This window comes from Dermacentor silvarum, chromosome 10 (assembly GCF_013339745.2).
Source record: "Dermacentor silvarum isolate Dsil-2018 chromosome 10, BIME_Dsil_1.4, whole genome shotgun sequence".
Taxonomy (NCBI): Eukaryota; Metazoa; Arthropoda; class Arachnida; order Ixodida; family Ixodidae; genus Dermacentor; species Dermacentor silvarum.
In genome coordinates this window covers 152,297,792-152,323,801 of record NC_051163.1, presented here as the reverse complement: position 1 = coordinate 152,323,801, position 26,010 = coordinate 152,297,792, and the positions used below count along the sequence as shown (strand labels likewise).

At 49.6% G+C, this 26,010-nt stretch overlaps 1 pseudogene; it reads left to right on the top strand.

The window, feature by feature from the left end:
• Positions 1-3,952: 3,952 nt before the first annotated feature.
• On the top strand, positions 3,953-5,108 carry LOC125940520 (uncharacterized; annotated as a pseudogene).
• Positions 5,109-26,010: the final 20,902 nt, after the last annotated feature.

The following is a 26,010-nucleotide window of genomic DNA, read 5'->3' as shown; positions in this document are numbered from 1 at the left end:
AAGCCATGACGTCACCACGCGATGCGGAGTGGTTGCCGCGGCCGCGCAGAATCGGAGCTAAGCCGTGACGTCACTCCGCCAATCCACGGGATATAAAGCTCCGCGTCATCGCCGTGGCGGCACAAAAGCCACGCCGTCTCCGCACCCAGTATAGGCGCGAAGATGGGGCGGCCGAAGAAGAGCGTCACTCTCGAAGAAGAGGAAGCACGGTGCTCAAGCCACCGTGCCGGTACTCGAGAGCGAGTGAGATGACTTCGGTCCGACCCCGAGTATCACGCCGCCAAAGCGGCGCCGAAACGGCAGCAATTTGCAGAAGATCCGGAGTTACGAGCCTGCGAAACCAAGCAAAAACGTTTGAGCGGCCAGAAGCGTTCAGATACTTTAATGACAGTATTCGTTGATCCTTTGGCTGTCGATGATTCCGGGGTGATCTTGCGCTAAACTTGGCCGAGTCTCGAAGCATAACCTCGCAAAAACTTGGCCAAACCGAGATAAATCTAAGTGGGGTCGCCAGCTTCGCTGTTTGCCCAGTCTTCGCGCCACTAGTGCGAAGCTGCCCCTAATTTTTTTCGTTCCGCTTTCTTAGAGAATTAGTCTTAAATTTATTCGACTTCTCAAATAAAATAATTACACGAAAAGTGTCAATGAGAAAATCGTAGAGCTATGTGAAAGACTCCCGATACTGCTTTCTGCTACTCAATACATGCTACATAAAAGCGTTTTTCTGAGTGGGAAAGAAGCCCGCGAATACACGCAAAATTGCGGCGCGACTGGCCGCTCGAGGTACTTTGCGTTACTCGTGGACTTCTTTCACGCTCGGGGAAACACTTATATGTAACACGTATTGAGCAATAGAAAGCTGTATAGGGAGTTTTTCACGTTGCTCTACTATTTCCTCATTGACACTTTTCATCCAATTACAATATTTGAGAAGCAGATTGATTAATTAGATAAGGCTGATTATGTTATTAGGCGGAATTAAAAAATAATCTTAGTACTAACGGCAAACAACAATACCCTGCTTCTGTGCAGGCACGTGGCATTTGCATATTCTTAAATCTTGGTGCATGATAGTTCGGACATCCTGTATTAGTGTGCAGCGGCAGTGCATGGCTGGCGCGTGCAGGTATTTTTACAATCTCCTTGAGTCCCCTTGTTGGGCGCGGTGGTGGGTGGCCTACTACCACCGCCGAATTTTCCAATGTTCATATGGCAAACGCTACGTGACCTCCGCCCCCCCCTCCGACACCATCTTCGAGATTGTGCCCTAAAAAGAGGGCGCACCGAAGCAAGCCTTTTGAGCCAAAACAGACATCTTCCCGAAATATTATGTCCTTCATCACGAAGGCAACAATACCTTACGAAAACTGTCACCTTTCCTATGAGCTAAATGCCGAGTAAACACGATTGGACATAGCTAAGCCCCAAATATAGCAAGCGGTGACCTCCCTCTCGAACTGACAAAGGCAGAACAAACTGAAAAGCTCGCTGAACTCTCCAGTATCAGTTACATTAGCATGCAGGTTTTTGTATGTCGCTCACTTAACACAAGCAGGGAAGTGATATCAGATGAATGTTTCCTGAGCCTCAGTAAAGAAAAGCTCCTTGAAGGATTAGAAGAGCAAAACGTTATGAAAGCACAAAGAAAGACGAACAGGTCCCCATGAAACACGAGGTACTCATTCCTGGTACCAGTGCTGTGCCCAGCTCACATGACACAGGATATATGAAAATCAATGTCAGACCATACGTACCGAATCCGAGGCGATGCTTGAAGTGCCATCGGTTCGGGAATGTATCGTTATTATGTAGCGGCAAAGAAACGTGCGCTACGTTTAGTGCCAACGACCATCCTCCTGAAAGCTACAATGCTCCTGTACAATGTGTCAATTGCATGGGGGACCAGTCAGCTTACTTACGAAGCTGACCTTGCTGAAAGAAAGAAAACGAAATCAATGCAATCACCGCAAAGGAAAAAAAATTGAAGAACGCTTAATCTTCGCTTTGAAGAGTGGAACGCGATAGCATTCAAGCATCCCTGACTGCTTCTCATGGTTCCCGACGACTGCAGCTTAGGCAAACGTAATGGTTACTGGCAAACACTGGCGGCCAACGCTATACACGTAGGCGAGATGATGCACAACCGCGGCAAAGAAATTACATAATTTTCAGGTTTCCGTATTTGTTTCGCACTTTTAACATTTCAGTCTGGGAATATTTTACATAAAAGGCATGCGCTGTGGGTGTTTTGTTTCATGACGTTTGTGGATTGTCATTCTCAAAATTCTGAGGAACAGCTTTGTCAAGTATATGAGACAAGGGATGAGCAACATTAGTGATAGAATGGTGTGGCAATATAACCCGCATATAACGCACTTCATATAAGAAGGCGTACGCTATGCATATACCTAAATATATTCGGAGGCCCTGCGTGGTTGAGGATGATTTTCTCTGCCGCGGACGCCGGCACCAACGCTGACACCGACGTCGACACCGACGCCGACACCAGATTTTCTGCGACACGGGGCCCTTAACGCTGTCGCTTTAAAAATATTTCATTCTTTGAAGCGATGAAAAGGCTAGCGAACTTACCTCAAATAAGCTGTACTAGTGCGGCGCAGCAAGGGGCAGCGCCACACCAATTTCAAGCAGGGTCCACGTACAGTAGTCCTGTAGCAACTGCATGCGCGCCCTTGGTGGCAGCAGCCAGTGTAGGTCCATCATCATCGAAGACCGGCCTGCAGACCGCAGTGTACTAGAATGGGGGAGTGGGTCCAGCGGACGCCTTAGCAAGCGCCGAGGGTGAAGCAAAAAACGCGGAAAATGTGGCGGCGCTGGCGTCGCCCTGTTCTGAATCTCCGGCCAATAAACGTTGGCTCCGGCTGTTTCGGCAGCGCTCATTGGCTGAGGCGAGCTCGCGGGCTGAGTAGCTGTCTTCTGCTCGACGCACCGTCGTTGTTGCGTCGTTTGCGTTCTTTCCGCCGCTCTTTTCCCATTTTACTTACAATAGATCGGTGAGGAATAATCTCAGTGTGACCGCGACTATGGTGGCTAGAAGGGGGCAGTGTGACGGGCAGCGTATCTGCGCCGTGCGCGGGAGAGGCGCGATGAGTGATGGAATTTCCCGGCGCCGCTAGGGGCGCTGCAGCGCCCTGGTGTGTACTGGTGTGCAAGGACAAGCCAACGCGGCCATTCGCAGTGTAGCGCCAGCGAGGTCTGCCGGGCGAGCGTAGGCGTGTAGACCGCGCTTGTTTGCACATTGATCGTGATCAAAGCTGGGAAGCGTCGCTCATGTGCCACTGTGATTATTTTGAGGTACGTAGTGCGTGACATTGTGTTGTTCCTGTGTTACGGTGTGTAGGCATGGCGTCGAAAGCGCGAACGTGTTTTGTACCCGGGTGCAGAAGCGGCTACAGAACGTGCAAAGCCAAGGCCTCCCTTTTCAGACCGCCTAATAACGCAGTTAATTCGGCGTGAATTGTGGTCGCGAAATATCAAACGCGCTGACAAGGAGCTGACGACAGAGTGTGTCGTTTGCGAACGGCACTTCGGATTGAAGTACATCGAAAGGACCTTTCGGCATGTGATTAATGGGGAAAGTCGAAATTCCACGTGATAGTCCGCAGCTGACTGAGGACGCTATTCCTACTGTCTTTTCGGATGCCCCCAAATACTTCACCAAGAAAGCGCCTGTCAAACGGAAGGAGAGGGACTTGTGCAACCAAGTTAAACTGCCTCCAAAACGGAAAAAGATAGTCACGGCCAATGACGCGCAGCCGGCGCAGTCATCGGACCTGCACGACGTAGCTCACTGGGCCAGTCGCCAGTACAGGACAAGACCGAGCCAAATGTAGAGCGCATTTGCCAAAATCTTCAGCTGCCTGAGAAATCCTGGAGTAAACTGAGATTCGCAGCAGAACCGCACGTTGCTTTCTTCGGCGTTTGCGAGTGAGAAGGAGATGGGATCTGTAACATATGGCTGCCAAAAGCGGTAACGTTCCAAGAAGGTAGCAACCAGCGAGAGCCAGTGCAGTGCTTTGTCTATGTGCGAGGTGTAAAACAGTCTGAGCGCATTGTTAAATCCTCTGATGAAGCACAAGCAGTCCTCGACGCTACTCACTCGCTTGTGATCTGCACAGATTGTGGACTAACACCAGAAAAATCTAGCAAGTATGCATCGTTTGGTGGCGCCCACTTTTCTACTAAATGCACCCTCACATGTGAAGTGCCGGGACCCTGTATCCACTGCAAATACTTAAGGAAGCTGATTCAGAATCAGAAATCGAGGAGAAAACGGCCGCGTGTGGCAATTAGTCGGCTAAAATAACACGCGAACATACGTCGCCGCTTGCAAGCCGCACAAAAAAAGCTTTGCAACACGACGAAGTTGCTTGAAGCTATGAGGCAGGCAAATGAGCAAATGGGGGATGACGTGCTCAGTGATCGCATCAAGGCGTTGCCTCCTAAACAACAAAAGGCCATTAGGACCTGCTTCAAAGCAGCAGGAAGGAGGTCAACATCTGGCATGCGTTATGAGAAAGAATGGATTCTTGAATGTGTCCTCTTACGTATGAGAAGCCCTAAACTTTATGAACAACTGCGAAAGCACAAGATCCTGATTTTGCCCAGTCGAACCTGTCTGCAGAGCTATGTTCAAAAGTTTAAAAGTGGCATTGGCTTCAGTGAAAATGTATTCAAAGCTATCACCGTGAAAACTGAGGATATGGACATGAATGCACGGCACGGCGGCATAGTCTTCGATGAGATGAAGTTGAGCGAGCACTTCAGCGTCAACGCTCCAGGTAAGCACAGGCAGTGGGGCTACCTCTACCACGATTATTGGTACCTCTAGCATGGTATCAGTGTAAATAAATATGTCATGCTGGACTGTGTAGTCATGGGAGTTCTATAATTTCAGGTGCAGTACAAGGTTTCGTGGACCTCAGGAAATATACGCCTGAAGAAGACAAAACTGTTCCATCCGATCATTGAATGGTGATTCTCTTCCAACCATTTCAAGGTGTGTAATGCTGTCTACATTGTATGCACTAATAGGCCTTGTGTGCCACTGTTTTTTGTTTCATATAAAGAGAAGTGTATTCCCACTCTTCCCGTACTTATAGCAGTGCTGTATTAATGAATTAAGCACTAGCTACATACATAAAAAAGACGGTATAAGCAGAGACAAAGTTCTGCATATGCTCGATTCAATAAGCATGCACTGCCACTGACTGAATATACAAGCATTGCTGTTTCCTTTAATAGGGTATGCCTGCTGTCTGTGTGGCTCTCTTATTGTGCAGGCGACTGGACCCAAATACTCGGCGTGTTTGCATCAAGAGGCATCAACAAGCCTGAAATGCTGACAAAGCTTTTGCTGGAAGCAATACTGATAGCAGAACGGGCTGGACTGTTTGTTGGTTTTTTTACTTGCGATGGTGCTTCATGGAACCGTATAATGTGGAGATCATTTGGAATTGGTGGTAAGAAACCATTTGGTGTTCAGGTTATCTAATTGTTTTTTAAAGGCATTGCCAATTGTCTCATTATTGAATTAACACAATGTGATGGGTACTTGCAGTCATGTGTGACACCAAACGGCTAGAGGGGGTGCAGTAAGAGGTGGCTCTAAACACCTTTCATTTCTCTTTCAGCATCCTCAAGCCATGTCCCATTCAAGACATACATCCTGTAGACTCCACAAGAGAGCTCCACTTCTGCTCGGACTTTCCACATCTAGTGAAGTGTGTTCGAAACACGTTTGTAACCACTGGTTTCACAACTGCAGATGGTCGTGCATGTGTACAGCACCTACAACTAACATGGGAAAAGGACAAAAGCCCTTTGATGTTGAAGGCAATGCCACATATAACCAGTGCAAACATCAGACCCAACTCTGTGAGCCATACGAAATTGTTCAGTGGCCCGCTAAGCGCCGCCACTGAAGAAACAGGCCCAGCACGCCTATAGTCTTAATGAACTCACATGTTTTATTGTGTCTGAACGCCGACTACCACGGCCACTTATCACTTGCCCGCTAGGCATGGCGCAGTAGCAACACAAAAAGGCAGCTCTGCTTGGGGGCGCTGCATTGAGGCAACCTATACATTGTATCAGCCTGTTTCTTCGGTGGGTGCGCTTCGCGGGCCAACATGGTTGACATTCACTGAGCCTTACGCAATTGTATAAACTGGCGACGAAGATGGGATAGTTGATACAATTTCGTATGGCTCAGTGAATATGAACCATATTGGCCCGCGAAGCGCAGCCACCGAAGAAACAGGCCATGCACGCCTAGTAGTTGGCACGCTAAGCGCAGCGACTGAAGAAGCAGGCCGAACACGCCTAGGCTTGATGAACTCACATGTTTTATTGCGTCTGAAGGCCGACTACCGCGGCCACTTATCACTTGCCCGCTAGGCATGGTGCAGCAGCAACACAAAAAGGCAGCGCTGCTTGGGGGCGCTGCATTCCGCAACTTAAACATTGTATCACTCCTCCCCTCCTAAAATACATGCTATGGGGAGTACGTGATAACAGGTTTTCCAGTTCTTGTGCTACGCTGCAACTTTGGAATGCAAGGTGCAGCTATGACAGGTTGTCCACGGCACAGCTACTTCCAGATACACTTCCAGGCGATCGTTCCTCATGTAGCACGTCGGGTGCAGCTGGGAGATGTATGGCTGGTTCTTTATCATGAAGCTCATGACAGCTGGAGAATGGATGGGTGACTGCTCCAGATGAGGAAAGGCTTCTGCGCCAGCAGGACAAAATGGCGCTGTCTGCGCAAGGCGCAAATGGTCATTGTGCTGGTTCCATGTCGAACCGTCGTGACAAAGGACATGGGACGACGGTGGATTGACATCCAAAACACTGGCAGGTACGCATGGTGCACCTGTGCGGAAGTTTCTTGCATACACTTTATCTCCTGGTGGGAGTATTGGTGCCTGCCGTGACCCTGTCAGCATTCGACTTTTGTTTCAGTTGTTTTAAGAGCACCGATGCTTGTAGACTAGGCCACAGGACATCCAACGGAGTCTAGAACACTGTCCCCATTAGGAGCTCACATGGTGGCCGACCAGTTACTTCATGTGGGGTTGTCCGATAATGAAATAATAACCAGGAAATCTGTGTTTTGAAGTCGTCAAAAATGGCGCTGTCTGAGCAAGGCGCAAATGGTCATTGTGACGGTTCCATGTCGAACCATCGTGACAAAGGACATGGGACGACGGTAGATTGACATCCAAAACACTGGCAGGTACCCATGGTGCACCTGTGCGGAAGTTTATTGCATACACTTTATCTCCTGGTGGGAGTAATGGTGCCTGCCGTGACCCTCTGTCAGCATTCGACTTTTGTTTCAGTTGTTTTAAGAGCACCGATGCTTGTAGACTAGGCCGCAGGACATCCAACGGAGTCTTGAACACTGTCCTCATTAGGAGCTCACATGGTAGCCGACCAGTTACTTCATGTGGGGTTGTCCGATAATGAAATAATAACCTGGAAATCTGTGTTTTGAAGTCGCCAGAGCCATACTTCTTAGGTTTGTTCTTTACGGTCTGTACCACTAGTTCTGCTGCACCGTTCGAGGGGGGGTGATATGCTGGTACAAGCATGCGGCCTATTCCGGTCGAGTTAGGAACTCAAGGTACTGTGCACTAGTAAATGCAGGGCCATAGTCAGAGAATAATACGTCAGGGAGGCCGTGCTGAGGGAATGCAATTCTCAGGGCAGAAATGGTAGCTTCTGCAGATGTGGATGACACAGGGAAGACTTCTATCCACTTCGAGAAAGCATCCACGATGACTAAGAACGTGTGTCCTAGAAATGGTCCCCCAAAGTCAATGTGAAGGGGTGACCAGGGTCGGTGCAGAAACGGTCATGGCATCTGTTGGACTGGCTGCGCAGCCCGTTGTTGAGCCTGGCATGTAGCGCAGCTTTTCATGCAAGGCCACCAGACATGGCTCCTGTCAATCATTTTGTTTCTTCAATACCAGGGTAACTGGCGTGAAGTACTCCAAGTACTTGGGCCTGCAGTGATTTTGGAACCACGACTCTTGATCCCCAAAGTAGGCATCCTTCATGGAGACTGAGTTCTGAGCTTCTTCTGTTGCAAGGCTTCCACTTTGGCCCAGCTGGGAGGCTCTCTCCTTTCAATACAGAATGCACAACGTGACCCAGAACTGGGTTGTTCCTGGCGGCTCGTGCCACCACAGCAGGTGAAACAAGTCGTGGATAGGCCTCCTCCAACATGAAAATCTCGGCAGGGTCAGGCAGTGCGCTGCTGTCGTTCGGTAGTGGCAGTCTGCTAAGAGCGTCAGCATGGCCAAGGTCTCTTCCAGGCTTGTATACAAGTGCATACTTGTGCGCGGATAGCTTGAGAGCCCACCTGACCAACCTTGGTGATGCTTGCACAGGGACAGCCTTGTTGGCACCGAGCAGTCCGAGAAGTGGCTTGTGGTCAGTGTATACTTCAAACGGTATGCCCCACAAGTACTGGTGGAACCGATCTGCACCAAACACGAGTGCCAGGGCCTTCCTGTCAAGTTCACTGTAGTTTGGTTCTGCTTTTGACAAGCTCCGTGAGGCAAAAGCAATGGCATGTTTACGGCCATGAACATCTTTGTGAGCCAGAACTGCACCTATGCCATAAGGTGACGCGTCACAGCTGAGACACACAGGCCTGTCAGGGCGGAAATGCGCGAGAATTGGAGCTGAGGTCACCAGGTGCTTGCCGGCTGTGAATGCATCTTGCTGATCCTGCCCCCACTCCCATTTATTTCAATCACAAAGAAGAGAGTGTAGGGGAGAAAGAAGTGCAGAAAGATTAGGCAAAAAACGCCGATAGAAATTGACTGGTCCCACGAAGCTCTGAAGTTCTTTCACGTCTTTTGGCACAAGGGCATGCAGAATGACAGTCACCTTGTCGACGTTCGGGGAAAGGCCTTCCTTGCTGATGACGTGCCCAAGATACTCCACTTGTGGCACGAAGAAGGGACACTTCTCGAGTTTCACTTTGAGGCCAGATTCTTGAAGCTTGCGAAGCACAGCACGAAGGTTGTTGAAATGCTCAGCATCATTAGCACCTGTGACAAGGATGTCGTCGAAATAGACGGCCACATGTGGTAGTCCTCTCAGTAAGTTCTCCATCTCACGTCTCAATATAGCAGGCGCTGACGAAACTCCAAAAGGCAAGCGGGTGTACTGAAACAACCCCATGTGTGTCGAAATTGTGACGTACTCTCTGGAGGCCTCATCAAGCACTACTTGCTGATACGCGTCGCGCAAATCCAATTTGGTGAATTCCTTACCCTCTGCAAGGACAGTCCACAGGTCCTCAATCCTTGGAATTGGATATTTGTCCACTGTCACTACTGGGTTGATGGTGAGACTAAAATCTCCACAGATTCTGATGCGCCCATCCCTTTTTACCACAGCAACAATAGGTGCAGCCCACCTTGATGTTTTCACTGGAACAAGGATGGAATCTCTCCTTAATCGTTGCATTTCTTGTGTGACTCCATCTGTCAAGGCATATGGCCGAAGGCGAGGCTTGAAGAACCGAGGTGGGGCATCAGAGGGAAGATGTAATGACGTTTTGGCACCTTTGTACGTACCAAGGCCTTCTTCGAACACTTCTGCAAAGTCTTGGTCTAGGTGTTTGATGTGAGAAAGTGCATGTACATTTACTTCAACATTGGAGAGGCCGATGCCCGGCTTGCGCATCCAGTTGCGTCCTAGGACGGGATGGCACAAGCTAACCCTAACGGCACCTTTTCGACCCACCGCGTCTCGTCAGGCTCCGTGGCTGTCACCTGCTATCGCTGCGGGGGTGGACACCTTGCATTCGAATGCAAGCATGTGAAGACCGTCTGCAGTTACTGCAATTAACGGGGTCATCTGGCAAAAGCTTGCAACACGAAACGAAAGGACAGCCAAGCCCGAAACAGCAGTCCTCACAAGCAAAGTTCGTCCACTCCACGAAGTTCGCAGTCGTCAAGCAACCGCTTTCGTGTGCGCACTGTAAAAGATGAAGATGCCGCTACAGCTTCGCCTTCAGAAATCTACGGCATGTCGCAAATTAACTACGCCGAACCGCCTCCGCCATTCACCGTCACCGTTGACGTTTGCGGCAAGCCGCTCTGCATGGAAGTGGACACGGGGGCAAGCGTCTCCGTCATTGCAAAGTCGCAGCTTCTATAGTTTCTGCCTTCGGTTAATGTCCAGCCGTCGCAAGTGTTTCTGCGAAGCTATTCCGGGGAATTGAAAAATGTTGAATGCAAGGCTGATGTCCTTCTGAAGTTTCATTGGCAGGAGGCGGGTCTACCATTTTTTCTCACTGGGGGCAGTTCACCTACTCTGCTAGGACGCAACTGGATGCGCGAGCTGGGCATTGGCCTCTCCAATGAAGTACATATACATGCAAATTCTGACATCAAACACCTAGCCCAAGACTTTGCAGAGGTGTTCGAAGAAGGTCTTGATACGTTCAAAGGTGCTAAAGCCTCATTACATCCGCGTACAAGTAGGCACTTGTATACAATCCTGGAAGAGAGCTTGGCCATGCTGACGCTCTTAGCAGACTGCCTCTACCTAACGACAGCACCGTACTGCCTGACCCTGCCGATATTTTCATGTTGGAGGAGGCCTACCCACGATTTCTTTCACCTGCTGTGGTGGCACGAGCCACTAGGAACGAACCAGTTCTGGGTCACGTTGTGCATTCTGTATTCAAAGGAGAGAGAGCCTCCCAGCTGGGCCACAGTAGAACCCTTTCAACAGAAGAAGATCAGAACTCAGTCTCCATGAAGGCTGCCTACTATGGGGATCAAGAGTCGTGGTTCCAAAATCACTGCAGGCCGAAGTACTTGGAGTACTTCACGCCAGTCACCCTGGTATTGAAAAAAGCAAAATGATTGCTAGGAGCCATGTCTGGTGGCCAGGCATAGACAATGGCATTGCCAACAGTGTGAAAAGCTGCGCTACGTGCCAGGTTCAACAACGGGCTGCGCCGCCGGTCGAACAGATGCCATGGCCGTTTCCGCACCGACCCTGGTCACGGCTTCACATTGATTTTGGGGGACCATTTCTTGGACACCGTTCTTAGTCGTTGTGGATGCTTTCTCGAAGTGGATAGAAGTTTTCCCTGTGTGATCAACATCTGCAGAAGCTACCATTTCTGCCCTGATAGTTGCATTCGCTCTGCACGGCCTCCCTGACGTAATAGTCTCTGACAATGGCCCAGCGTTTACCAGTGCACAGTACCATGAGTTCCTAACTCGAAACGGAATACGCCGCATGCTTGTACCAACGTATCACCCCGCCTCGAACGGTGCAGCAGAACGAGTGGTACATACCGTAAAGAACATACCGTAAGAACAAACGGCGACAAGTTATCTTTTCGTCCACTTTCATTTCCCTTTTCTTCATTATTTTCTACATTCCAATTTTAACTGCACTTGATTTCGCCGATGCTTTCCTTGGCTTCGTTGTCTGTTGGGTTTATGTGGTTATGCGTAATAAAATCCAGCCCCTCGGTTCCCAATCGTCTTTCGTATTTCATTACGAGGGTCTCGAATTTGGCAGCCTTGATGTCATTAGGTAGCATGCGACGGTTTATTAGCCACGTGCCTGCTCTCCCAAGATCACGTGTATCATGACGCCATCGGGCTAAAAAGGATGTTCCACATCCGCCCACCATGGTTCTGAGTGGCGCTGGCTAACACTCCTAGGGCTAGATCTAGTAAACATAAATACCCAAGTTAGTGGACGAATTGATAGCCCTCGCCGTAGCAGAATTGGTAGTGCAACGCACGCGTAATGCGGAGGTTGCGGGTTCGGCTCCCACCGGCGACAACTTATCTTTTCGTGCACTTTCATTTCCCTTTTCTTCATTATTTTCTACATTCCAATTTCAACTACACTTAATTTCCCCGATGCTTTCCTTGGCTTCGTTGTCTGTTGGCTTTATGTGGTTATGCGTAATAACATCCAGCCCCTCAGTTCCCAATCGTCTTTCGTATATATATATATATATATATATATATATATATATATTTAGATAGATAGACATGTGAATTCACGACCATACAGTACCAGTAGACAGAGAAACCCCTTGCGTTAGCACTAGAATAAAAAATTGGAGGACGCCTAAGCTTCGAGTGGAACGCGATAGCGTTATCGGGACCCGTTCGCATCGCGTTTTTCTTTGAGTCAGTTTCACTGCACCAAAGAACATGGGAAAGCCTGCTTACAAAGACCAAGCTTACACCGATCCCTTTAAAGTTGGCTTCACTTTTTAACAGCAACGCATTGATGGGAAGACGTCTTTCCAGGGGCAATATCAGTCGTCTTATAGTCAAATGTGAAGGCCCTAGCACCTTTATTATTTTATTCATTGTTTGCTATTGCCCCAACGCGCGCGTGTGTCTAAAAATTGGACGACGCTTAAGCTTCGCCTTTAAGAGTGGAACGCGAGAGAGTTATCGGGCACCGTTCGCATCGCATTTTTGTTTCAGTGAGCTTCACCGCAGCACTGAACGAGGGAAAGTATGCTTACAATTGCCAAGCTTAAACCGATTCCATTAAATTCGGCTCCACTTTTAAACAGAAATGCATTGCTGGGAAAACGTTTTTCAAGGCCCTAGCACCCTTTTTTATCATATTATTAATTGTTTTGCTATTGCCCCGACACGCGCGCGTGTCCAAAACGCGTTAGGCAGGCGAAGTCCCAATTTGACCTGCCGAGGATGTGAGCGCCATCTGGATGACACCGTCGCAAGTATACTTCCCGAGCGCACCGGGTTGGGATGGTAGGAATGCTGGAAAAGGGGTTTGTATTTGAGTTTCCTCGTAACAGAATTATGTTTTCTCTGCACATTCAAATAAAAGTCCGACACCACCATTTCTGTAGGTTGTAGTTAAGTCGTACTTTACAATTTTTCTGACGGATTTCACAGTGATAAATTCAATTTTTTTTCACTAAAACCCTGCACCACGTGGAGGCCCTGCGCGGTAGGGGTGCTTCGGGATTTTCTCCTTCGCCGACCCCCTGCGCCACGCAGAGGGCGTGCACGTTAGGGGTGGTTTGGGGCGTTTTTTTCCGCCATGGATGCCGACATTCACGTTGATACTGACGCCGGATTTTCTGCGACACGGGGCCCTTAACGCCATCGCGTTAATACAGTAGTGTCGACAGTGGTAATAATGCAATCGCAAAAGCGGAAACAGGGACACAGTTTGAATAACACTTCCTTGTTGCATAATTTATATTTACTAACACAGACACACTGTTCATTTTTGTGGAAAAAAAATGAACTGTTTTCCTATTTTCTGTAATAAGGTACAGCTGCTTGCAGGTGTGACTTCAGCTTGGCACAGAATGCCTAGAACCATGCAATGCATAATGTTCGCGTGTGGTCGAAGGGCTAACTGAGGCTTTTTAATGTGCAGGTTCTAGTCCCCACCGGGCCCGGCCCGAGCCCGCGGAACAACGTGGGCCGCGGGCCGGGCCTGTGCAGTGCTCTAATCGAGACTGCCGTCTCTGTGGAACTGCAAGGTGATGATTTCATGCCAGATACGCCTCGATTTTCTGGGGGTGGGGGGGGGGGGGGAGGGCTCAACGTACATTCGCAGGTGAAGTGACCAGCTTCCCCAGATTGCTAACATAGTGGACGAGTGTGGACTGTGCGCCAAACGTTTGTCTCCCTCATGTTCAGACGCAGGGCTGTACATAGCCGTGCGGGAAGTGGCAGCGCTTGGAAACCGCGGCGCTGTCTGTCCCGTCGGAGACGAGAAACGCGCTGTAGTTGGCGCTGGCGCACGCATCGCTTCGCAAAAGTGATCAAGGGGGGTGCGAAAGTTAGCATTACCTTGCATTACATTCGGTTGGGGTCTCTCTGCTTGCAACTTTTGCAGTTATTCCCTCACCACACGCCGTACGAGGTCTGTGAGATTTTCATTTTCTTTTCCTGTCGTGATGGAACAGGCGGTGGCTGTGAGACGTTCATACTGCGATGACCGCTGCCGAAGCATCCTCTCCATGGTTGTTCCCTCACGAAGAAACGCCGCTACATTAGCAGGGGGATTACGTACAAAGGCGGCAAATAGAAGAGACATTTCTGCGACAAACATAGCAACGGCCTGCTTTGGCCTCTGGTTTCGTGACGCGAGGGTCAGCTCGGCTTGTTCCTTCCTTTCAGCGATGCTATAGGTGTCACGAAGCTGGCGCCGAAATGCCTGCCAACACGTCAGAGAAGGTTCGTGGTTCACATACCATATGCGCACTGAATCCTCAAGTGCAAAGTAGTACCAAATCTTCTTGGTGTCCCAATCGTTGAAGCTGCCGACTCGTTCAAAACATCCAACCAATCTTCAACGTCTACGAACGAGTCGCCGTGGAACGATCTTCGCGTGCGCGTAGTTTGAGCAATTCACGGGACAGGAGCAGTTTCGTTCTCGTACGTCTGACCTGACGTAGTGGTGGACATTTTTCTTGATGGACTTGCCAGCAAATCGAACTCAGGTGGCAATCCTTGCATGCGACGGCTTCTTCGGGTGACTTGGGGTGAGAAAGCTAGTGGAGTTAGCAGTTTCGGGTGAAGGTTGCCAGGGTGTCGCCTGGGCCATTACCCCGCACCTCCACCAGTTTTTCACGACGGGAAAGGTGAATGAAGTCCACTAGCAGTGAACGGCACATTTACTGAAGCAGCCACAACAACCAACATCGTTCATGTCGTCTACTACACACAGCCAGTCCGAAAATTGCCCCCGATCTGATGATTATTATTATGAAGTAAGCATACGCGTAGCAATATACAGGGTGTTTCAATGAACACTTCCAAAACTTTTTAGATTGCCTGTGACAGATGGCACAATTCTAAATCATTAGCTGGTGTACTCGTAGAGGCGAACATTACTTGCACAAACCCTTGAAATGCATATTCGACTAATTAACAAAATTCACTAATAATTAATTATTCAACTAATTACCTTATGACCAATGTGGCAATTTACGAAGTCTAGCGGCGCAGTTCGCAAGGCGGATTCATTTGTAATGAATTCTCAGGTTGACACCAGTTTCGAGATATAAATTCCCATAATTCGCGGAGAAATGCATTGGCGTCGCAGTCTTTTGTGCTTCGATGCAAAATGGTCTTTTGGTAAGAACAATGACCCTAAAACAACATCAATGCAAATCATTTATAAATGATCTTTCCACAGATTAGTTCTACACAAACCGGCCTTTACACGCCCTGCCATTCCCGTTAGCAGTAAAATCTGTTTGAATAACCCTCACAGATCTTAGGGAAAGTGACTACGCTTAATTCATCCCGCCTTGCGAGCAACGAACAGTTACTTGTGACTTGTCCTTTAAAGAACATACAAAGAAAATTTCTTTAAGTGCCCTAATTCAGTAACATTTCTTGGTCCTTGAAGACGTGCATATATCTATTACTTTTTACACTGATGCTTCAAAGTCTGCATCTTCGGTGTCATGTGCAGCCCATGGCCCAAGTTTCTGGAACTCTAAAACCTTGCATAGCTGAGCAGCATCTTTACATGGAAGCCTACTGTATTCTGATCACTGTTGAGCCCATTCTGCAATGCAAGATACAAACATATATAGTATAAACTGGTTCTGTAAGCATTGTCACAGTCCTGTTCTGTGTCACGACTAGCCGAAATACTAATACGAAGAAGCTTATTGAACACATTCATGCAGCATATAAACTAAACCTTTCTCACTTGTGCTGGGTGCTATGCCACACTGGGATCGCAGGCAATGACACGACGGACAAAAATGCTGGGGAAGTCTCCCATCGGGACACAATTAACGTAAGCACATTACCTTGTGTAGACACGAAACCAGTTGTATACGTAGGGCGCTGGCACTGGCAACTGAATGAAAAAAGGACATGTAAAACAAGTTGCGACGACAAAAACCTGAATTAACGAAAACTTTCCTCCTGAAGCTCAATAGAATTAATGAAGTCACCCTGGCACGGCTCGGAATAGGACACACTTGTAGCGCGCATGACTGCAACTGATCCACCGACGTGAACGAACTGCGGAGAGAGCCTAACCACTCTGCATGCCCTCACTGAATGTCCCGGACTTCACCAGACTGAGCGAGTGGATCATTTTAGGCAACATTGCGGGCACCATAAACCCTCATATCTCATTACTCGTATCAGAACATTCACTTTTTAACTTTAAGAGAGTGCTTATTTATCTTGCACAAGTAATTTTTTAATTATGTTCTTCCGTCCTAGCCGTGAGGTTCCACCTCACAGATGAGGTACAATCTGAGCCATTGCGCCTTTTGCTTAGACAAGAACTGTGCAGTGATACATTCGGACTTTCCATAAAGATTTCACACGCTTGGTTGTAGCCAATGCATTTTAGGCTCTGCATTTACTTTACCAATTATTTTACAGTTGGTCAATTAGAATATATTGACACGCGTGCTCTATAGGCAAACGACGACGACGATGGAGGCATTAACGGACTCCGTCTAGTGTGTCAGTGGGATTCTTAGAGGAAGAAGACGTGTCTCTGTTCTGTTTTGTTGGAACAGGTCGTCCTGTGCTGTTCTTGAAGAACGTCTCCCTGTCTTCTGTTCGCGTTGTACCGCGACACTGGTGGAGGTGCGGGGTATTGACAGCGCCTGATGCCCCGGACTCCTTCTGGGAGTCGTTCATCTAGCCCGGACACATTGTCACCAGTTACGACACCCGTGCATCGCTTCAGTCCTCGACTGCTAGGCCTTGCCCCGGAGTTCTCCCCTCTTCAACCACCTCACAGAAGCTCCACACATATGGCCGAAACCAGCCCACCGCAAGCACCCCAAAGCAGCCGGTCTCCCGGCCCGCAACAGGTAACCATTCTTCATCCGCTGGTCCCCGATCCCTATCGCGGTGCAGCATTCGAAGACATTGAAGACTGGCTTGACAAGTATGACCGCGTCGCACAGATTAACCAGTGGACAGAGCAGCAGAAGCTCTCTTACGTCTATTTTGCCCTTGACGATAGTGGCCGTACTTGGTACGAGAACCGCGAAGCTGGCCTAACGACATGGAATGATTTTCGGCAGTAAATCACAGATACTTTTGCAAGTGCCGACCGACGCGACCGCGCCCAGCAGTTGATGGAGCTACAGGTGTAACAACCCAATGAGTCGGTCACAATGTTTGCCGAAGACATGGCCCGTCTCTTTCGTAGAGCCGACCCGAACATGACCGAGGATCGAAAGCTGCGCTACCTCATGCGAGGTGTAAAAGAGCAGCTGTTTGCGGGGCTTGTACGAAATTCTCCTGTCACTATCGCTGATTTTATCAAAGAGGCTGCGGCTATTGAGCGCGCTCTCCATCAACGGTGCAGACAGTACGATCGACTGTCCAACAGCACCGCAATCAATGCCGCCGCATTGACTCCACAGAATCAGAGCTCCTTGCGGGAAATGATCAGAGAGCTCGGCAGAGAAGAACTTCCCAGAATTATGACACCGACAGTGGATAGACCCGTCGCGCCAATCGCCGAAGTGGTACGCGACGAACTCAGGCAGGCGTTCCCGGCTGCCGATCTTCAAGACCAACAGCGTCCCATGAGTTACGCCGCCGCCGTCCGATGTCCCCCACTCGCTACAGCCACATCGCCGTACCACCAGCCTCCGACATCCGCTCCTTGGTCGCCGCCAGAAGAGGAGGCTTTGAGGCGCGCACCCGTGATGCCGATGCAGTCATACCGCCAGCCGTCATTCGCCGCGCCGTGGACCACGCCGCAAAATGACCCTTCGAGACGGCCACAATATCGGAGATCCGACGCGTGGCGCACCGCCGATAACCGCCCTCTCTGTTTTAACTGCGGGGGTGCCGGCCATATTTCGCGCCATTGCTGGCATCGCGACTCATAATTTCGACCCCTTCGTCCGTGGTCTGACGTTCGACGTGCAAATGACGACTCCATGCTACGCCGTGACGACGCTGCTTTTCCTCCCATAGCGCACCCGAATCAAGCATCTGCGCCCAATAATCGAACTGATTTCAGCCGTCGGTCACGCTCTCCAACCCCTCCACGCGAGATGCCTGCTGGACGCAATTTTGCTGACGTTCATAGACGAAGGTCGCCCAGTCCCCGCCGGGGAAACTGAAGGCGGCGACCTCTGGGGGTAAGGTTGCAGGCCCGCCGCAAGACCATAAAAAGCCCCCAACTCTCCCGCTGCAGAACGCCGAGAAGCCGATAACCACTGACCCCGAAGAAATTATGAGCGTCGACCTTGATATTTTCGTGGATGCACAGCCGGTGACAGCGTTAGTCGACACTGGTGCCGACTTCTCTATAATGAGTCGGGACCTCGCCCTCCGCCTGAAGAAAGTACAGACGCCAAGGACGGGACCTCACATAAGGACGGCAGGTGGACAATTGCTGATGCCTACTGGAAGATGTACTGCTAGGCTTAACATTGGAAATTCGTCGTTCGTGGCCGCTTTAATTGTTCTTCCCGTGTGCTGTAAAGATTTGATTATTGGAATGGATTTTCTAAGAGAATATGGCGCCGTAATTAACATCCCAGACCGCATGGTGACGTTTTATAAGAGCCCTGGTTTAGGTCATTGCTTATCGCCGCAACACAACTCCTTTCGTCTAACAGAAGACGACGTCGTAATCCCACCTCGGTCATGTATCCTTGTTTCCGTGGCATGTGACGTACCGTTTCATTGCGAAGGAGTTGCCGACCAAATAACCATTTTGTTGTTTACTCACTGAATCTCTGTCGCACGAGGAATTGTAAATGTCACCGACGGGCGCACGAATCTATTGCTAACAAACTTTAGCACAGAGCGACGGCACCTTCCAAAAGGCACGACTGTGGCTTATTTTGACGGTGTTGCGGATGTTCGCGGCTGCTGTTCACTACTCGAAGAAGCGCCTACACAAGCCCCAGCTCCTGTACTTGACGTCAGCACTGTCTTGCCGCAGCACGAACGCGAACGGCTTCTTACGCTACTAGCCAAGTTCAACGACTGCTTTGCGTCGACGTCAAGAGTCGGTCGGACGCCTCTAACAAAGCACCGAATAATTACAGAGGATACGGCAAGACCCATTCACCAAAATCCTTATTGTGTGGCTCCCAGAGAACGTGAAGCCATCCAACAGGTGATGAAAATGCTTGAAGACGACGTGATCCAACAATCAACGAGTCCCTGGGCATCCCCTGCAGCTCTAGTCAAGAAAAAAGACGGCAGCTTGCGTTTCTGTGTGGACTACCGAAAACTAAATCAGGTGACGAAGAAAGACGTGTACACGCTTTGTTTGTTTATTAATACTGTTAACCCCCGAAGGGTCATTACAGGAATGGAAATACAACTAGTATTTGCAATACAATAAATAATTACACGCGCAACAATAAAGACAACAACAATAATAATAATAACAATAAAGACACACATATATTTACGGTACTAATATGCCGAACACAATCTGAAACTTAATCACCCGAATAAACAAGAACATGCAGCTCGTTTAAAAATGCATCTATGGAAGAGGAAGAAACCAGTGATGATTCGACCCCCGTATCGACGATTCCCTCGACAGGCTTCGACACGCACGTTACTTCTCTTTCATGGACTTAAAGAGCGGATATTGGCAAATTGAGGTAGACCCGAGGGACCGTGAAAAAACTGCTTTTGTCACGCCAGATGGCCTATACGAATTTTAGGTTTTTCCTTTCGGCTTGTGCTCTGCCCCTGCTACGTTCCAACGCCTCATGGATACTTTGCTTTCGGGTCTGAAGTGGAAAACCTGCTTAGTGTACCTCGACGACGTCATCGTGTTCTCCGCAACGTTCGAAGAACATCTCGCATGGCTTGAAGCGGTTTTGCAGTCCATACGTTCCGCCGGCCTCACCCTGAAGCCGGAAAAGTGCTACTTTGGCTTTGCAGAACTACAGTTTCTTGGTCTCGTCGTCAGCCACTCCGGTGTCCGCCCAGATCCTGAAAAAATTGCTGCCGTCGCACAGTTTCCCGCACCATCCGATAAAAAGGCTGTCAGGCGCTTCCTTGGTCTCTGCGCCTATTACCGGCGCTTTATTGCAGATTTTGCTCACATTGCATCGCCGTTAACTCGCCTCACGAGAGACGACGTTGTTTTTGTATGGGGCGACGAAGAGGAAAGTGCATTTAACGTCTTGCGGCAACGTCTCCAGACACCTCCTGTGCTGGCCCACTTTGATGAGACCGCTCCTACATTGCTCCACCCTGATGCCAGCAATGTTGGCTTGGGAGCTGTTCTTGTGCAACGGCAGGAGGACACGGAAAGAGTGATTACCTACGCAAGCAGAACGCTCTCACGCACAGAGGCAAATTATTCCACAACTGAGAAAGAATGCCTCGCCGTGGTATGGGCGGTTATGAAATTTCGCCCATATTTGTATGGCCGCCCATTCAAAGTTGTCAGCGACCACCATTCACTGTGTTGGTTGACGAACCTTAAAGATCCTTCTGGACGATTGGCGCGTTGGAGCCTAAGGCTGCAGGAGTTTGACATGACAGTCATGTACAAGTCGGGGAAGCGACATACGGATGCTGACTGCCTGTCTCGATCACCGATAGAGTCGGCTTGTTCACTCGAAGAAGATGAAACAGCATTTCTTTGTGTTCTGGACACCTCCGCCGTCGCTCAACAACAACGGGACGACCCTGAGTTGCTTGGTCTAATCAGTTACTTAGAAGGAAGATCTGCGAAAGCACCTAGAGTTTTCGCAAGAGGATTGTCATCGTATTGTTTACGGGCCAACGTCCTTTACAAAAGAAACTTTTCTTCGACCGGATCCCCCTATCTGCTCGTCATTCCTGCAGCTCTTCGTATGGAAGTACTTCAAGCCTGTCACAACGAGGTGACTTCTGGTCACTTAGGCTATACGCGAACATTGGGCAGAGTGCGGCAAAGCTACTACTGGCCGAGACTTACCACCGCCGTGAAACATCACGTTCGCACTTGTCTCGACTGCCAGAGGCGCAAGTCGCCCCCGGCGAAACCAGCCGGCCTCCTACAACCTGTTCAGGTTCCACGAACACCATTTTATCAAATCGGAAAGGATATTTTGGGTCCACTTCCTACTTCTACTGCGGGAAATCGCTTTGTTCTCATCGCAACTGACTACCTGACACGTTACGCTGAAACAAAGGCCATCCAGAGAGGCACAGCAGCTGAGGTGGCGCGATTTTTCATCGAGAATGTGGTGTTGCGACACGGTGCACCGCGCGTCGTAATAACCGACCGAGGAACCGCTTTCACAGCTGCGCTTTTAGATCAACGTCTTGCTGCTAAGTGGAACGGCTCATCGGAAGTCAACTGCCTACCATCCACAAACCAACGGATTGACGGAGCGCCTCAACAAAACAATTGAAGACATGCTTTCAATATACGTGGATGTCGAACATAAAAATTGGGATGACATCCTCCCTTATACCACGTTTGCGTACAACACCGCGAAACAAGAGACGACGTGCATGACTTCGTTCAGACTTGTTCACGGCCGGGATGTACGAACGATGCTGGATGCTATGCTTCCGCACGAATTTGCCGACACTGACACGGACGCCGATGTGTTTACCCAACGCGCCGAAGAGGCTTAGCAGCTCGCGCGCATGCGGATCTGCCAGCAGCAAGACTACGACGCAGGCCGCTATGATGCTCACCGTAGAACCATAACCTATGAAGTCGGCGACCTAGTGTGGGTTTGGACACCCATACGGAAACGAGGCCTCTCCGAGAAGCTGTTAAGGCGATACTTCGGCCCATATCGAGTATTGCGGCGACTCAGTGATGCCACCTACGAGATCGTCCCTGATAGTCCCAACTGTACGCGGCGCCGCCCGCACCGCCCTGAACTTGTGCATGTTGTGCACATGAAGCCGTATGTGAGCGAATGACTATGCGAGGGACCCTCACTTCCGCAAGTGACATTTCCGGTCTAGCATCGGGGCGATGCTCTTTTAGGGAGGGACAAATGACACGCGTGCTCTATAGGCAGACGACGACGACGATGGGGGCATTAACGGACTCCGTCTAGTGGGTCAGTGGGATTCTTAGAGGAAGAAGACGTGTCTCTGTTCTGTTTTGTTGGAACAGGTCGTCCTGTGCTGTTCTTGAAGAACGTCTCCCTGTCTTCTGTTCGCGTTGTACCGCGACAATATAGACCTACTTTACGCGTATGCCTCTCTACAGGTTTTATTTTAAATAATTACTTTAAACGTGCAGTTCGGCAGAATCATGAGACATGCTCTGGTGCTATATGTTCCGAGATGCCCTTGCACAAATAAAATCCTAATAATGATCAGCCATTGAGAAAGAGAGAGAGAAATAATAAGATTTTATTTATTCATTCAGTTTATTCACCAAATAGTACTGAATGGCTACCTGGGTCAAAAGCTATGTAGGCAGGTTGAGAGAGGCCCAGGTAGCCGTTACAAGGGAAATACAGCGAAACAGCAAAAACAAGATACTTAGCAACAATACATTAAGTGGAAATGTAAGCATATATGTTGATAAACAAAGCCAACAAATAAAAATAGTATAGGATCAAAATAAAAAGAGTGTCATCAATACACAAGAAAGAGACAAAATAAGAGGATTTCACAAAAAATAAAATGATACAACGAAACATTTATTAGAACACTTACAAAAAATGCGAGCAACTGAGATTTCGATATGTATTTCGTTTCTTTGTATTTGCTCAGAAGTAATGGAAGATAGTATTATAGCATTTGAAGTTTGTAATCTGTGCGATAACGTGGCAGAAACCCCATGCGCAATCGTGACAGAAACCACAAGCTTAATCATTCAAGCAGCGACATCGAACACGTGTCCCGTTACACTGGCTACTGACGCTGCTGGTTTCGAGTGGATCGGCGGTGCCACTGTCGAAGTACAGGAACTCGGACGTCACGGATGGACCACGGGACCTTCACTTCGCCGTATAAAGTCGGAGCCCTTGGATGCAACTTTCAGTGGGAAAAGTGGCACGCTGAAGGCCATGTTATCTAAAAATCGACTTCTGTTTCTTGAACAGGTGCTGATGATCAGCGCAATCATTCAAGCAGCGACATCAAACACGTGTCCCGTTACACTGGCTACTGACGCTGCTGGTTTCGAGTGGATCGGCGGCGCTACTGTCGAAGTACAGGAACTCGGACGTCACGGATGGACCACGGAACCTTCAACGCGCCGTATATAGCCGGAGCCCTTGGATGCAACTTTCAGTGGGCAAGGCGGCACGCTGGAAGCCATGGCAACTAAAAATCGACTTCTGTTCCTTGAACAGGTCAGCTATTACTCCTTGTGTAGTTATACGAGCGACAATCGGTTTGTTATAGCGCTGCCTTGCCCAAAGGTGTTGTATTCTGTGTTGCCTTGCCCAAAGGTGTTGTATTCAGCAAGTTGGCATCCTTTGCTTTTTGGAGACGTTGAGCAAAACCCGGGGTCAAATACACAGGCTCTCCTAAAAGCATTATGTGATGGCCAAAAAATCATTCAAAGCGATCTACAGGGGCTCTGTACGTGGCTTAAACAGGTCGAAAACAGCCTACAAATCGCCAAAGAGCACGAAAAAGCCATCTCTCAGCTGACGAAAACAGCGAAGGAATTAGATGCAACTATTCAAAGGCAACAGAAAAGGCTTGTTAGCTTCGAGAATAGGAGGAGACCGAACAATTTAATGATATTTGGAATATCGGAGGAGGAGAGTGAGACACCTGATAACCTGCGCAGACAAGTGCTAAAAGATGTAATGGAAAAGAAGGTTCACGTTACTCTGAGCACTGTCGAGCGCCTGCACAGAATTGGAAAAAAGCAAACCGCGAGGCCTCGCCCCGTTGTCTTAAGGTTATATGATTGCAGAGAAAAGGCAGATATCTACAAGAACTGTGGTCATCTGAACGGAACTTGTATTTGAGTTTCAGTTAACTTCTCAAGAGAAACCTTGGCTGAACGTAAACTGCTTTGGAACTCCGCTGCGAAGGAAATAGAGGAGGGACAACGCGTTTGTCTTGACTACGACAAACTACATATTGTACTGAAGGCGAATGACCGCGCGTCGATGTCTGGGAAAAGAAGACAACGATGAGTGTGGTTGTTGTTGACGCTCTAGCTCGCGCTCGCCAGTAACCAGACCTGCCTTTCGAATAGCCTTCTGCAACGCCACGTCCAGGCCTGCTTGAAGACCAACAGCCACATTTTAAGTGGTGGAGGTGGGGGGTATTGTTGATCCTGGAACTTCGCAGCCGGACGCTACCATCAGCTTTCGCCAAGACTGATCCTGGGCCATCGCAAGCTGCTCCCGTGCCAACGACAATCCACTGTGCTGGCGTGCCCCGACAACGCGACCCACCTATATTTCGCGGCACCGACGACCAGGACGTCGAGGATTGGATCGTCGAGTACGAACGACTGAGCTCTTTTAACAAATAGGATGACCGCGCCAAGCTCACGCACGTTCACTTTTACATCACTAATGTAGCCGGCCTCTGGTTCAAAAACCATGAAACCGAAATAACGAACTGGTCGACCTTCACGGCAGCCGTCGCGGAGGTCTTCGGTCGTCCCGCCGTGCGCCGGCTTCGCGCGGAACAGCGCTTGCGCAGTCGAGTCCAACGCAGGGAGGAGACGTTTACAAGGTACATCGAAGATGTCCTCTCCCTGTGCAAGCGCGTCGACCCATCTCTCACCGAAGTAGAAAAAAATAAAGGAAATCATGAAAGGAGTCGACGACGACGCATTTCAGATGCTTGTCGCTAGGAACCCCCAGACGGTAGCCGATGTGATACAACTCTGCCAGACTTACGACGAGCTGCGAAAGCAGCGTGCGTCGACGCGCCGTGCTGCTCAAGATACAGCAGACATTTCCACCCTGGCCAGCGACGCCACTGCCGATCACACCGTTTTGCTACCACACATAAAGCAGTTCATCCGCGAGGAAGTTGCACGTCAACTTTCCCTTGTCGCCCACACACCTGAGCCAGCGCCGTCGACTTTAGACCCACCTCTTCGTCACGTCATTGAGGCGCAAGTTCCCCAGGCACTACCAGCTGCCCCTCCGGTGTTGCCAGTCACTACGCCACTAACTTACGCTGCCGTTCTTGCCAGACCACAGGCCCCATCTCTTTCTGGCGCCTACCGGGCCATCGGGTCCTTCTACACGTCGCCGCCACCCTCACGCACGGTGCCCCATCCTTCTTCACCCACCGGACCATCTATTGTGAATCCGTGGCGCACCATTGATAACCGGCCCATATGCTTAGCATGTGGTCTTGCCGGCCATATAGCCCGCCACTGTCACCGTCGCAGCTTCCGCTCTCAACATGGTGTGGCTTCGCCAACCTACCAAGGTGCTCAGCATTCACCAGGAGTTCCTTCTCCTGTCGCCGATCCGTTTTCTACACGCCGCCCGTATGACTCACGCCGGTCATCTTCTCCCCGTCGCCGATCCATATCCCCGGTGCTTCGCCGACCTAGCCCCGCGAGAGGAAAACAATAGCCGCAGTTTCCGAGGCAAGAACTGCGCCGTCATCGAACTCTCCAAGATCTCATTTTTACCCACCTAACGAAATTGATTTATTGGTAGAAGGTATCGCCGTACGTGCACTTGTCGACACAGGAGCTGTTGTTTCTGTAATTAGCGAAAAATTGTGCCGCGATCTGCGAAAAGTGACCACCCCGCTTACCGATGTTTCCCTGCGTACGGCGACCTCGCATCACGTCAAGCCTACCGCTCAGTGCACAGCCCGTGTAATTATTCAAAATGTTATGTATGCCGTGAAGTTTGTCGTCCTGCCCCGATCATCCTACGACGTAATCCTAGGATGGGATTTTCTGTCTACTCATCAAGCCCTCGTGGACTGTGCTCGTGCCGAACTCACATTGCCGACGCCGTGCCCTGACCTCGACGACCACACTCCCCCTAAAGTGTTTGCCGCGGCTGACGTCCACATCGCCCCTTTGTCCGTCGTT